The sequence below is a fragment of the Papio anubis genome, chromosome 4 (assembly GCF_008728515.1).
Source record: "Papio anubis isolate 15944 chromosome 4, Panubis1.0, whole genome shotgun sequence".
Taxonomy (NCBI): domain Eukaryota; kingdom Metazoa; phylum Chordata; class Mammalia; order Primates; family Cercopithecidae; genus Papio; species Papio anubis.
In genome coordinates, this window is record NC_044979.1 from 110,661,188 (window position 1) to 110,670,710 (window position 9,523).

General features: G+C 40.4%; 1 long non-coding RNA gene across 1 annotated transcript; it reads right to left on the bottom strand.

Annotated features, from left to right (window-relative positions):
* Positions 1–373: 373 nt before the first annotated feature.
* On the bottom strand, positions 374–8,991 carry LOC110742700. The gene is made up of 3 exons (XR_002520707.2): positions 8,698–8,991; positions 1,083–1,144; positions 374–461 (listed from the first exon to the last, which is right to left on the bottom strand). It is a non-coding gene; the product is annotated as an uncharacterized LOC110742700 (long non-coding RNA).
* Positions 8,992–9,523: the final 532 nt, after the last annotated feature.

Genomic DNA, 9,523 nt, shown 5'->3' on the forward strand with positions numbered 1-9,523 from the left:
TCCAATCCAGCTGCTCTTGCCTTGACCTAGATGTAGGATTCGGTTTCTTTCCTTTTTTTTTCCTCCTTGGTTTTCAACATGGAAAGTGCTTTCCTATGGCCTACCAGCACACAAAGAAGGATTCTCTGAAGGATCCATGGAATAGAGGAAGAGTTGGAGACAGGAAGCAATCGCAGGCTTAACCAGAAACGCACATCGAGCTGGAGACGGAAGACTCAGACCAGGGAAGACAGATGTTAGGTCAAAATAGAAGAAAGATGGCAAAATGCCCAGTCTGGGAAGATTAACTTTTAATGGAGGCTAGCAAGAATTATAAACTTAGGTTGGTACTTGCTATCTACAGGAAATAGTTAACTTATCATGTGCTGGGTTTAAGAGATATTGCAAGGCCTGCCTTCAAAAATATGGAACATTTTTATAACGACATAAGCTTGAAAGTTGATCCATGCTTGCAAAGTATACTGCAATGCAAACAGAGAGGGGATATAATGGCAGTTAGAAGGGAAGTGATGAGAAGTAAGAATGCCTGCCTGTGTGTCTAGTACTGATCAAGGATTCTAGTGACCTCTCTGACACTGTTATTTTGGTGACTTTGGAAGATCCAGTCAGCCTTTGCTCTATTTGGTTCCTCTGTATTTGCATCCATTGATCAGTGCTAATAATAATGGTCGCCCCATGTTCCCCTTTATGCAAAGCAGGAAGCATACTTCCTGTACCTCTCTATGACCAGTACCCAGCATAGCCCATGGCACACAACAAATCCAAAATGTATACACTAATTTGGCATTTATTTAATGATTGCCTTTTACATATAGAAATGATGGTAGGCCCCAGGAAAAGTCAAAATGGCTTTACAAAGAAATTTTTGATTGGTTTGTTTGTTAGTAGTAAAGACCATCCTGGCACTGGATTGTGTTTTCAGGAAAGAAATATAACTCAGAGAAGGAGGAGGTTCTGATAATAGGTGCTAAAAATAAATCTGGGCTTTATTAATTTAAACCTTTGTGCCCCCTCCTATCTTCATTTCCCTTCCCTTCACCATGGCTGACAGGCATAACTTTCCATTCTTTCTGAATACTTACCCCAAAGCAGCCATGGGTGACTTTCCTGATATTGCTTCGGGGGTGGGATAAGTTCAGAAGAACTAAGAAGATAAACAACAAACAAAGCAAAACATTACAAAATAAGCAAATAAACAGTACAACCCACCAAAAATTGTGTCAGAATTCTAGATTATTAAGACATTGTACTTGCTGTTTTGAAAATACTCTTCTGAAGTTTGAGTAAAGTTCAAAGTCAATGACATTATTTTAAAATCTTCTATGTGAGAGCTGCTACAAGAACAATTGTACAGTGATTAAAATTTAAAAAAATATTTAGTTGGTTGTGGTGGCACACACCTGTAGTCCCAGTGATTGGGGAGGCTGAAGTAGGAGGATCAACTGAGCCCGGGAGGTCAAGGCTACAGTGAGCCGTGATTGCACCACTGCACTCCAACCTGGGTGACAGAGTAAGACCCTGTTTCAAAAAAAAAAAAAAAAAAAGTCTCTCAACTTTGGTACTTTGGCGCCAGATAATTCTTTGTTGTGGGAGCTGTCCTGTGCATTGCAGGATGTTTAGCAGCTTCACTGGCCTATATACACTAGATGCCAGTAGCATCCCCCCAATTAGTGACAGCCAAAAATGTCTCCAAACATTGCCAAATGTCATGCAAATCATGCTTAGTTAAGAACCATCGGTATAAAGGAACCATGAAAAGCAGTTTTCTTGGTCTTGTTTCATACATCCTATGTTCACACACTGAAGGAATTGTAGTAACTATGAACTCATGCAGGAGGGAGGGCGTGGTGTGTGTGTAGATGGACGAGTGTGTGTGCACAGGTGTCAGCTAATTATATATGAAGATTGGTGGAAATGGTGAAAATTTAAATTTAAGGTCTGTTGGTATTTTGTCCTAAACACTCTTCCCCAAGGTCTGGCATTTCAAGAAACTATTGGCTTTTATATGACAAATTTACTGCACTGAAATTTATTGAGGAATAAAGGATGCTTCACTTCAACTTACTGTGACAGCTGGCTTTTTTTTTTTCTTGAAGAACTAGGCCTTACACATTATCCTACAAAAGTTTTAATTCAATGTTTACAATACCTATCTTTCTATTAATTTAGATTGGCCAGATTTATGATACATTAGGCCTGTATTTTATGTGTTATTTTTAAATTCTTGCCCATTTTATGGTACTGGGGTCAAAATTTTACTAATTCAGATGATTTTAGAGGTTTATGGTTGTTGTATCTTGCTTGTGTGACATTTTGTTAGTTATATCTATGATTTATCTGTTGCTGAGTCCTTGGTCAGGAACACAACTCCCAATTATCCAACCAATTATAACATTGTTCCATGGGAAAACTTTAGCAGCTGAAACTGTTGACTCAGTGTAATAAAAAAGAGCAGCTTAATATCAGATAAACTAAAATAAAATTTTGTTTTGGTTGACAATTGCCAACATTCACAAGGCAAGTCCTGAGAAACTCCATCTATCATTAACTTATACTGTGCAATTTCCTGTCCTAGATGGGCCTGTGCTGATACCATTTTTGTAGTCAAGATGTGTCTATCTTTGTAAGAATTGTTCTTAGTTTCCAAATTAAAAACAATTGCTTCATTACTGCATGACACAGTAGTCTGTGTTCTGAAGGACTACATGTTCAGGCAACTAAACATTTCCAAAAAAAAAAAAAAAAAAAACAAGCTGACTTCACCATAATGCAACGTGGAGTTCACTATTTAGTTTTCACAATAGAATGCTACTTTGCTGTCAGTCAACTTGTACTCCATCAATATTTAATGATGCTCTTTAGATACTTGATGCATTTGATTGAGAATACACCCCTGATCTGACTGCTCCAGTCCTGCCATCTCCTGCTATCCTTCACCATCCTTCCTGACTACTGAATTGCTGGATCCAACTTTTTTTTTTTCTGAGACGTAATCTTGCTCTGTCACTCAGGCTGGAGTGCAGTGGTGCCATCTCGGCTCACTGCAACCTCCGCCTCCCAGGTTCAAGTGTTCTCCTGCCTCAGCCTCCCAAGTGACTGGGACTACAGGTGTGTGCCACCATGCCCAGCTAGTTTTTTGTATTTTTAGTAGAGATGGGGTTTCACCATGTTAGCTGGGATGGATCCGACCTTTGATGGACACACCATAAGCAGTGGGGCTCAGGACATGGAGAAATGCCATCATATGCCACTACGCCACATACACATTGATTTTATAACACATCCTGGTTTTAGAAATGTTAAAATGGAAAAAAATTGTACATCTTAAAACTAAGAACATCACATTATCCCCCAAATTTCCATTAGTCCACCCAAAGTAAATATACAATTTAAATAAAAACAGTACCCTTGCTATGAAAATTCAATTTCAAGATAATTTTCATTGTCCCTTATTCCCAGTTGCATTTTTGCTTTTAGAAAGAAATTCCAGAGCATGTACTACAAGAACGTGTTAATGAGATTTTGCCAAAATAATGCTGCCTACCAAATAATCTCAAAGCTTGGTAGCTGACAACACAAGCATTTGCTCTCCCATTCACGATTTTGCATGCTGACTTGCAGTTCAGCTGGTCTAGAATGGACTCATCTTGTTGTCTTTGCTTCAGGCTGTGGGCTGGCTGGATTCAGATCTGCTATATGTGTTTTTATTCTGGGGCCCAGGTTAAAGGGGCAGCTCTATCTGCAGTATGCTCCTCTCATAGCGAATACCAAAGCACAAGAGGCAAACTGAAATGCACAAGCTCATGGAAGACCTCTTCATGTCATGGCCACTATCATTCCATTCACTATAGAAAATCATATGGCCAGGTCTGGCATCAATGAAGTCAGGAAAACAAATTTCACCCACACAAGAAAGGGAAATAAATAATTATTTGCTGCACAATAATCCTATCACAAAATTATGACATCTGACAATGAGACTAAAAATGCTGTTAAGTCAAGATTTTTTTTTTTTTTTGGTTTTTTTTTTAAAGCTTACTCTTGAGTTAACTCAGACAACACCACTTCTATGTATCTGATTTTTGTCTAGGGATTTTCCCCTTCCTCTCTTTCAGTCCCTAATGTCTGGACAGGGTTCCATGCTTGTCCTAAGAGTGACACACATCACTTAAAGTCAGATTACATTCCTTTTGTCACAGTGCTCAATGCATCTTAGGACAAGCCTTATGAGACCTTCTTTTCAGCCCTCTACAAAGCCAGATCTCCTGGGCTTTTCAGTTTTGTCACCCAATTAATGGCTATGCTTGATATCTCATATTTAGAAACTTTACCATGGATAAGATCTTTACACAGAAATAGAGTATAGTAGAGTATAGTAAGTATTCGATCTTAAAATATGAAAATGCTAGGCTGAGGAAGTAGAGTGGAAGGCCCTGAGAACCTCTATTCACAGCTTAGAAGTTGGTGATCCATATTGTTTGGTAGTGTAGCCATATCTTACACTGCTCTATCTCAGACCTCAAACCATAGGCCTATAGAGGCTGCTGCATTATGGAATTTGGAGGAGAAATTCAGGATATTGAAACACATGCCTGCCTTTTGTGGCCTTTTAAAAGGCACCATAAAGGTTCCACCAGAATTAGACAAGCCTATGTTGAACCTTCTATATCTGAAATTCAGAGGAAGGAAAGTACAATTTGGCTAAGAGATGCCTTTCTGCATGAGCCCTGTAAAATAAGGAAGATGAGAATTGGGTGATCTGGAATTTTGCAGGGCTGGAAAAGTTTATTCTTACCGTAATCATAAATTAGTGCAAACCCAATCAGGAAGGTAGGGATCGTATGGGAAAATACCATTAGAATGTGGGGCTAACTTCTTTTCCGATCACTGCTGAGCACATCTTGTTCCCTACGTGACAAAGAGGATAATGACCCACATTCTTAAGGTGCGGCTGGTTGGTGCTTGAGTGCCAGATGAATTTTCTTACCTCAACTATTGTTTCAAATTGCTCTGGGCAGTAAGTCAAAGGTCACTAAGGGAAAGACTTCAGGGATGGACAGAGCACTGGTCTTATCACTGAGAAACAGAAATTCTCAGGCTGGAATCCAATTTTAAGGATCATGACTCAACAAGATATCTGGAGACTGATTTATGGAGTTCAGTATTTGAAACTAGGTAAGACCTCAAATGTTCCTAAAGGAGGAGCCAGACAATTTGTAGGAGGAATTGTCTATGAATGTTTAGTCTCTAAGAAAACCCTGAGGTCTAAGAAATGTTGTCAGCGACAACAACAATAACAACAACAAAACAGGCTAATAATGGGGACAGTTTTGGCAATGCCATGTTAAGATATGGTCACAGAAAACAAAAAATCAAGAAGAGGATTCTACCAAAAGCAGAAAAGGTGGCCAGAAAGGCAGAGGACAGGAGCCATTCTCTTAGACGGAAGAGCAGGAAGAACTTGGCAAACTGGGCAAAGGAACTATTCTCCTGCTGGGACAGGCAGCCCTTCCCATTCCTGTCCAGCTGTGTGTGCATTCATTAATTCAGCAAATACTATTGTACCTACTGTGTTCCAGACAATGTAGAAATACATAAGTAAATAAAACAGAATTTGATACATGCAGTGAAACAATGATTACTAATGTTTCCCATCACACCCTGTTTTTTTGGTTCTCTCTCCACCGTTGTATATTGGGCATGTTGTGTACCTTGTGAGGACTGCACATCACTCATTAATCTTAAACTTGAAGTGGGGTTTAACCATCAAATGATATTTTTCTTTTTCTTTCTGGAGACTGAGTGAGTATATTATATATGTCATATATGGACATGGGACATGCTCTCTCTCTCTCTCTCTCTACACACACACACACACACACACACACAAGCACTAGAATTGTATGTGAATGTTAGGCAGCCAAGAGGTTAACTGCAGTGGATGGTTGCTATTTGTTTCTCCATCATCTGTTTCTTCTTCTTGCAGTACCAGACCTAATATTTTTTTTGGTATCTACTTCTTCTCAGTCCACACAGTCTAGGTATGGGTCCACTTACAGCTCTAGAAATGAAGTGCATGATGTAGGCCTAAGTCATTCTGATTGCAGTGGTTGATTGAAGGATGGGTATGAATGGAGCAAGTCCAGTTAAAGTGAATCCCAGGAGTTGAACCATGTTAGGAAAGTCTCTCACTAGTTACTACTGGATTTTAACCTGTCGTTAGGTAGCTCATGAGCTTCTGACATCTTTTTTTTTTTTTTTTTTTGAGACGGAGTCTTGCTCTGTCACCCAGGCTGGAGTGCTGTGGCCGGATCTCAGCTCACTGCAAGCTCCGCCTCCCGGGTTCCCGCCATTCTCCTGCCTCAGCCTCCGGAGTAGCTGGGACTACAGGCGCCCGCCACCTCGCCCGGCTAGTTTTTTTGTATTTTTTAGTAGAGACGGGGTTTCACCGTGTTCGCCAGGATGGTCTCGATCTCCTGACCTCGTGATCCGCCCGTCTCGGCCTCCCAAAGTGCTGGGATTATAGGCTTGAGCCACCGCGCCCGGCCGCTTCTGACATCTTGTGAGGATGAAGGAGGAGTCTTTTTGAGAATGAAGCCAATACAGATGAAAATAGATAAACTGAATCCTGATAACATCATGTGGATCATGGCATCCTACCATAACTGAATCTAGGTCTACCCTCGAATAGTTCTGTTTCTGAATCAGTAAACTGCCATTTTAATTACATGCTATTATTTGGTGATTGATTTTTCAATTACTTAAAAAAACAACTTTGTGTGTGTGCATGTGTTTGTGTGTATGTGTACAGAAAAGACAAAGACATGCTACTGGCACTTTTTGAGTGTCAGACTATGTAGGCTTTAACATTTATTATTCATTTGTTTCTTTATATACACAGATATTATACTTTAAAAATGTCCATACATGAAGCTATTGACAAAGCCATATGGAGTCTGGAGTAGTTACAGAATTACAAACATGTGATTGATAGACCGTAACTAAGAGTGCAGAATGTCAGAGTCTATTGATTCAAGTAAATAAGGAGTCATAAAAAACCCTATAGATAAAAGAGGGCCCCAGGGACTGAATTTGTTAAGTAATCTTCTTGTCTGACAAAGTAGCCTAGGAATATTCAACACAACAATAAGCTATTATTCAGCAGACCTAGTGAGGGACATCAAAAGTTCCTCAGTCATACAGTGTAGACTTCTTTTCCTCTGGATTGAGAAGCATCAGCTCCTCATGGGGGAAGACTTTGGACAAAAAATCATGGCTGTCAACTCTAGTAAACTTTTTTTGTATCTTTGACTCTGCTAATCATTATAAAATGACCTTACAATGTTTTCTATAATTTAAAAATACTATGTAATTCCCTTTAGAAGAAGGAGCAGTTCTTGGTTTTATTACCCATCTTACCCACAGTTTCTACCATACATAAGTTAGGGTAGTAGGTTACTCTTATAAAAATATTTCCCTAAATTTAGAGGCTCAAAGAACAAGAAGTTAATTTTTCTCTAGAAGTTCAAGATGAGAGGTCAAGGTCGCTGGGATGTACGCAGCCACGCAGATTCCTTTCCTTTTGTGACCACATCATCCTTTAGGGCCTCGCCATCATCTGCTTAGTAGAGGCTCAGTTACAGCCATGCCCAGGCTCTAGCCTCCAGGAGGATAGAAGCAGCCAGTTGTCTCAGTTTAAGCTGCTATAACAACAACGATGACAACAACAACAACAACAACAAACTTGGTGTCTTATAAACAACAAACCTGTGTTTCTCACAGTATTGGAGACTGAGACATCCAAGAACAAGGCAATGGCATATTTGGCCTTTGGCGAGGGCCCTCTTCATGGTTTGCAGATGGCCACCTTCTTGCTTTGGGTCCTCAGATGGTAGAGAGAAGAAACTCTGGCATCCCTTTCTCCTCTCATAAGGGCACTAGTCTTATAATGAGGGCTGTGCTCTCATGACCTCATCTAATCCTAATTATCTCTCAGAGGCTCCATCTCTTAATACCATCACACTGGGGGTTAGGACTTCACTATATATATTTGGGCTGGATACAATCATTCAGTTCATAATACCCATCCACATCTGAAGGCCTAGATATAGGAGGGGCAGGCACTTTCCATTGGAGAAAACCCAGTTAGAGGATCACTACATAGGGAGGTGGGAAATGTGTCCTAGCCATGAGCTTAGAGGCAGGAGAATAAAATTGGGTGGAAAATAAGTCTCTTCATCTCCTCATACCACCCTGAATAGGGTCTTTGGTAAAAAGGGGAAAATAGGCCAGTCACGGTGGCTCACGCCTGTAATCCCAGCACTTTGGGAGGCCAAGGCAGGTGGATTGCGAGGTCAGAAGTTTGAGACCAGCCTGACCAATATGGTGAAACCTCATCTCTACTAAAAATACAAACATTAGCTGGGCATGGTGAGATGTGCCTGTAATCCTAGCTACTCAGGAGGCTGAGGTAGGAGAATCGCTTGAACCTGGGAGGCAGAGGTTGCAGTGAGCAGAGATCGTGCCACTGCACTCGGGTCTGGGTGACACAGCAAGACTCTGTCTCAAAAAAAAAAAAAAAAAAAAAAGGATGGGGGGATATAGAAACTATGTTAGTCTATTACAGCCCCAAAGCTATGATGATAAGAGGAAAGTCAAGTTAGCATGGGAATAATCTACTTGTTTTAGAGACATTACCTTCTGTCAGATGTTGTAACCATTCTCCAGGTTGAAATGCAATGGAACCCGCTGAGTGAGCCCAGAATTCTGGAAGACGATCAAAATAAAAGGATGGAACAAGGAGGGAGGGGAGAGAGAATGTATTCCTTGGTGCCCATCCTGGCTTCAGAAATCTTTGTTTATGCCTGAAATTCCATTCTTAGTGGTTCATTTCTTTGGTATTCAAATAACCAAACAACTAGAGTCCCTTAGAGTCTAAATTCCACAAGACAGGGTAATACTTTTAATCTCTTATATCATTGTTTTATACAAATATGCTTATGTCATTGTCCGAAGGATCTGGTATCTGTGGGACTCTGAATAGATGAAAAAGTTCCCTCACAAGTGGTGATGAGAGAAAAGTTACCTGACACACTCTGGTTTATTTCACAAGCATGGAGAGCCATCCACTTAGCTGTTGGGGTTTTCCTGAGTTTTATCTTTCCTCTCTCCTCATTCTAAGTGTTCTTTCTGGATGAGCTCACTGAATCACATGCCTTTAACCACCTGCTAGCTACAGATAACTCACACATTTATTTCTGTACCCCCGACCTCTCCTCAGGCTTCTACTCAGTTGCTCAGTGCCTACCAGATATCTCTACCTGCATGTCTCATGGGCACTTCAAACTCACCCTGTCTAACACTCTACTCATCTTTCCCTAAAAGTAAGCTTCCTCCTGGATTGTCTGTTATTTGTTGGTGCCAGCACCCACCCAATTATTTCAATCAGGCACTGGGAAGTTACCCTTGAATCAACCATCTCCACCATTTTCCATTTAATCATTCAGAAAGTCCTATTCATTTT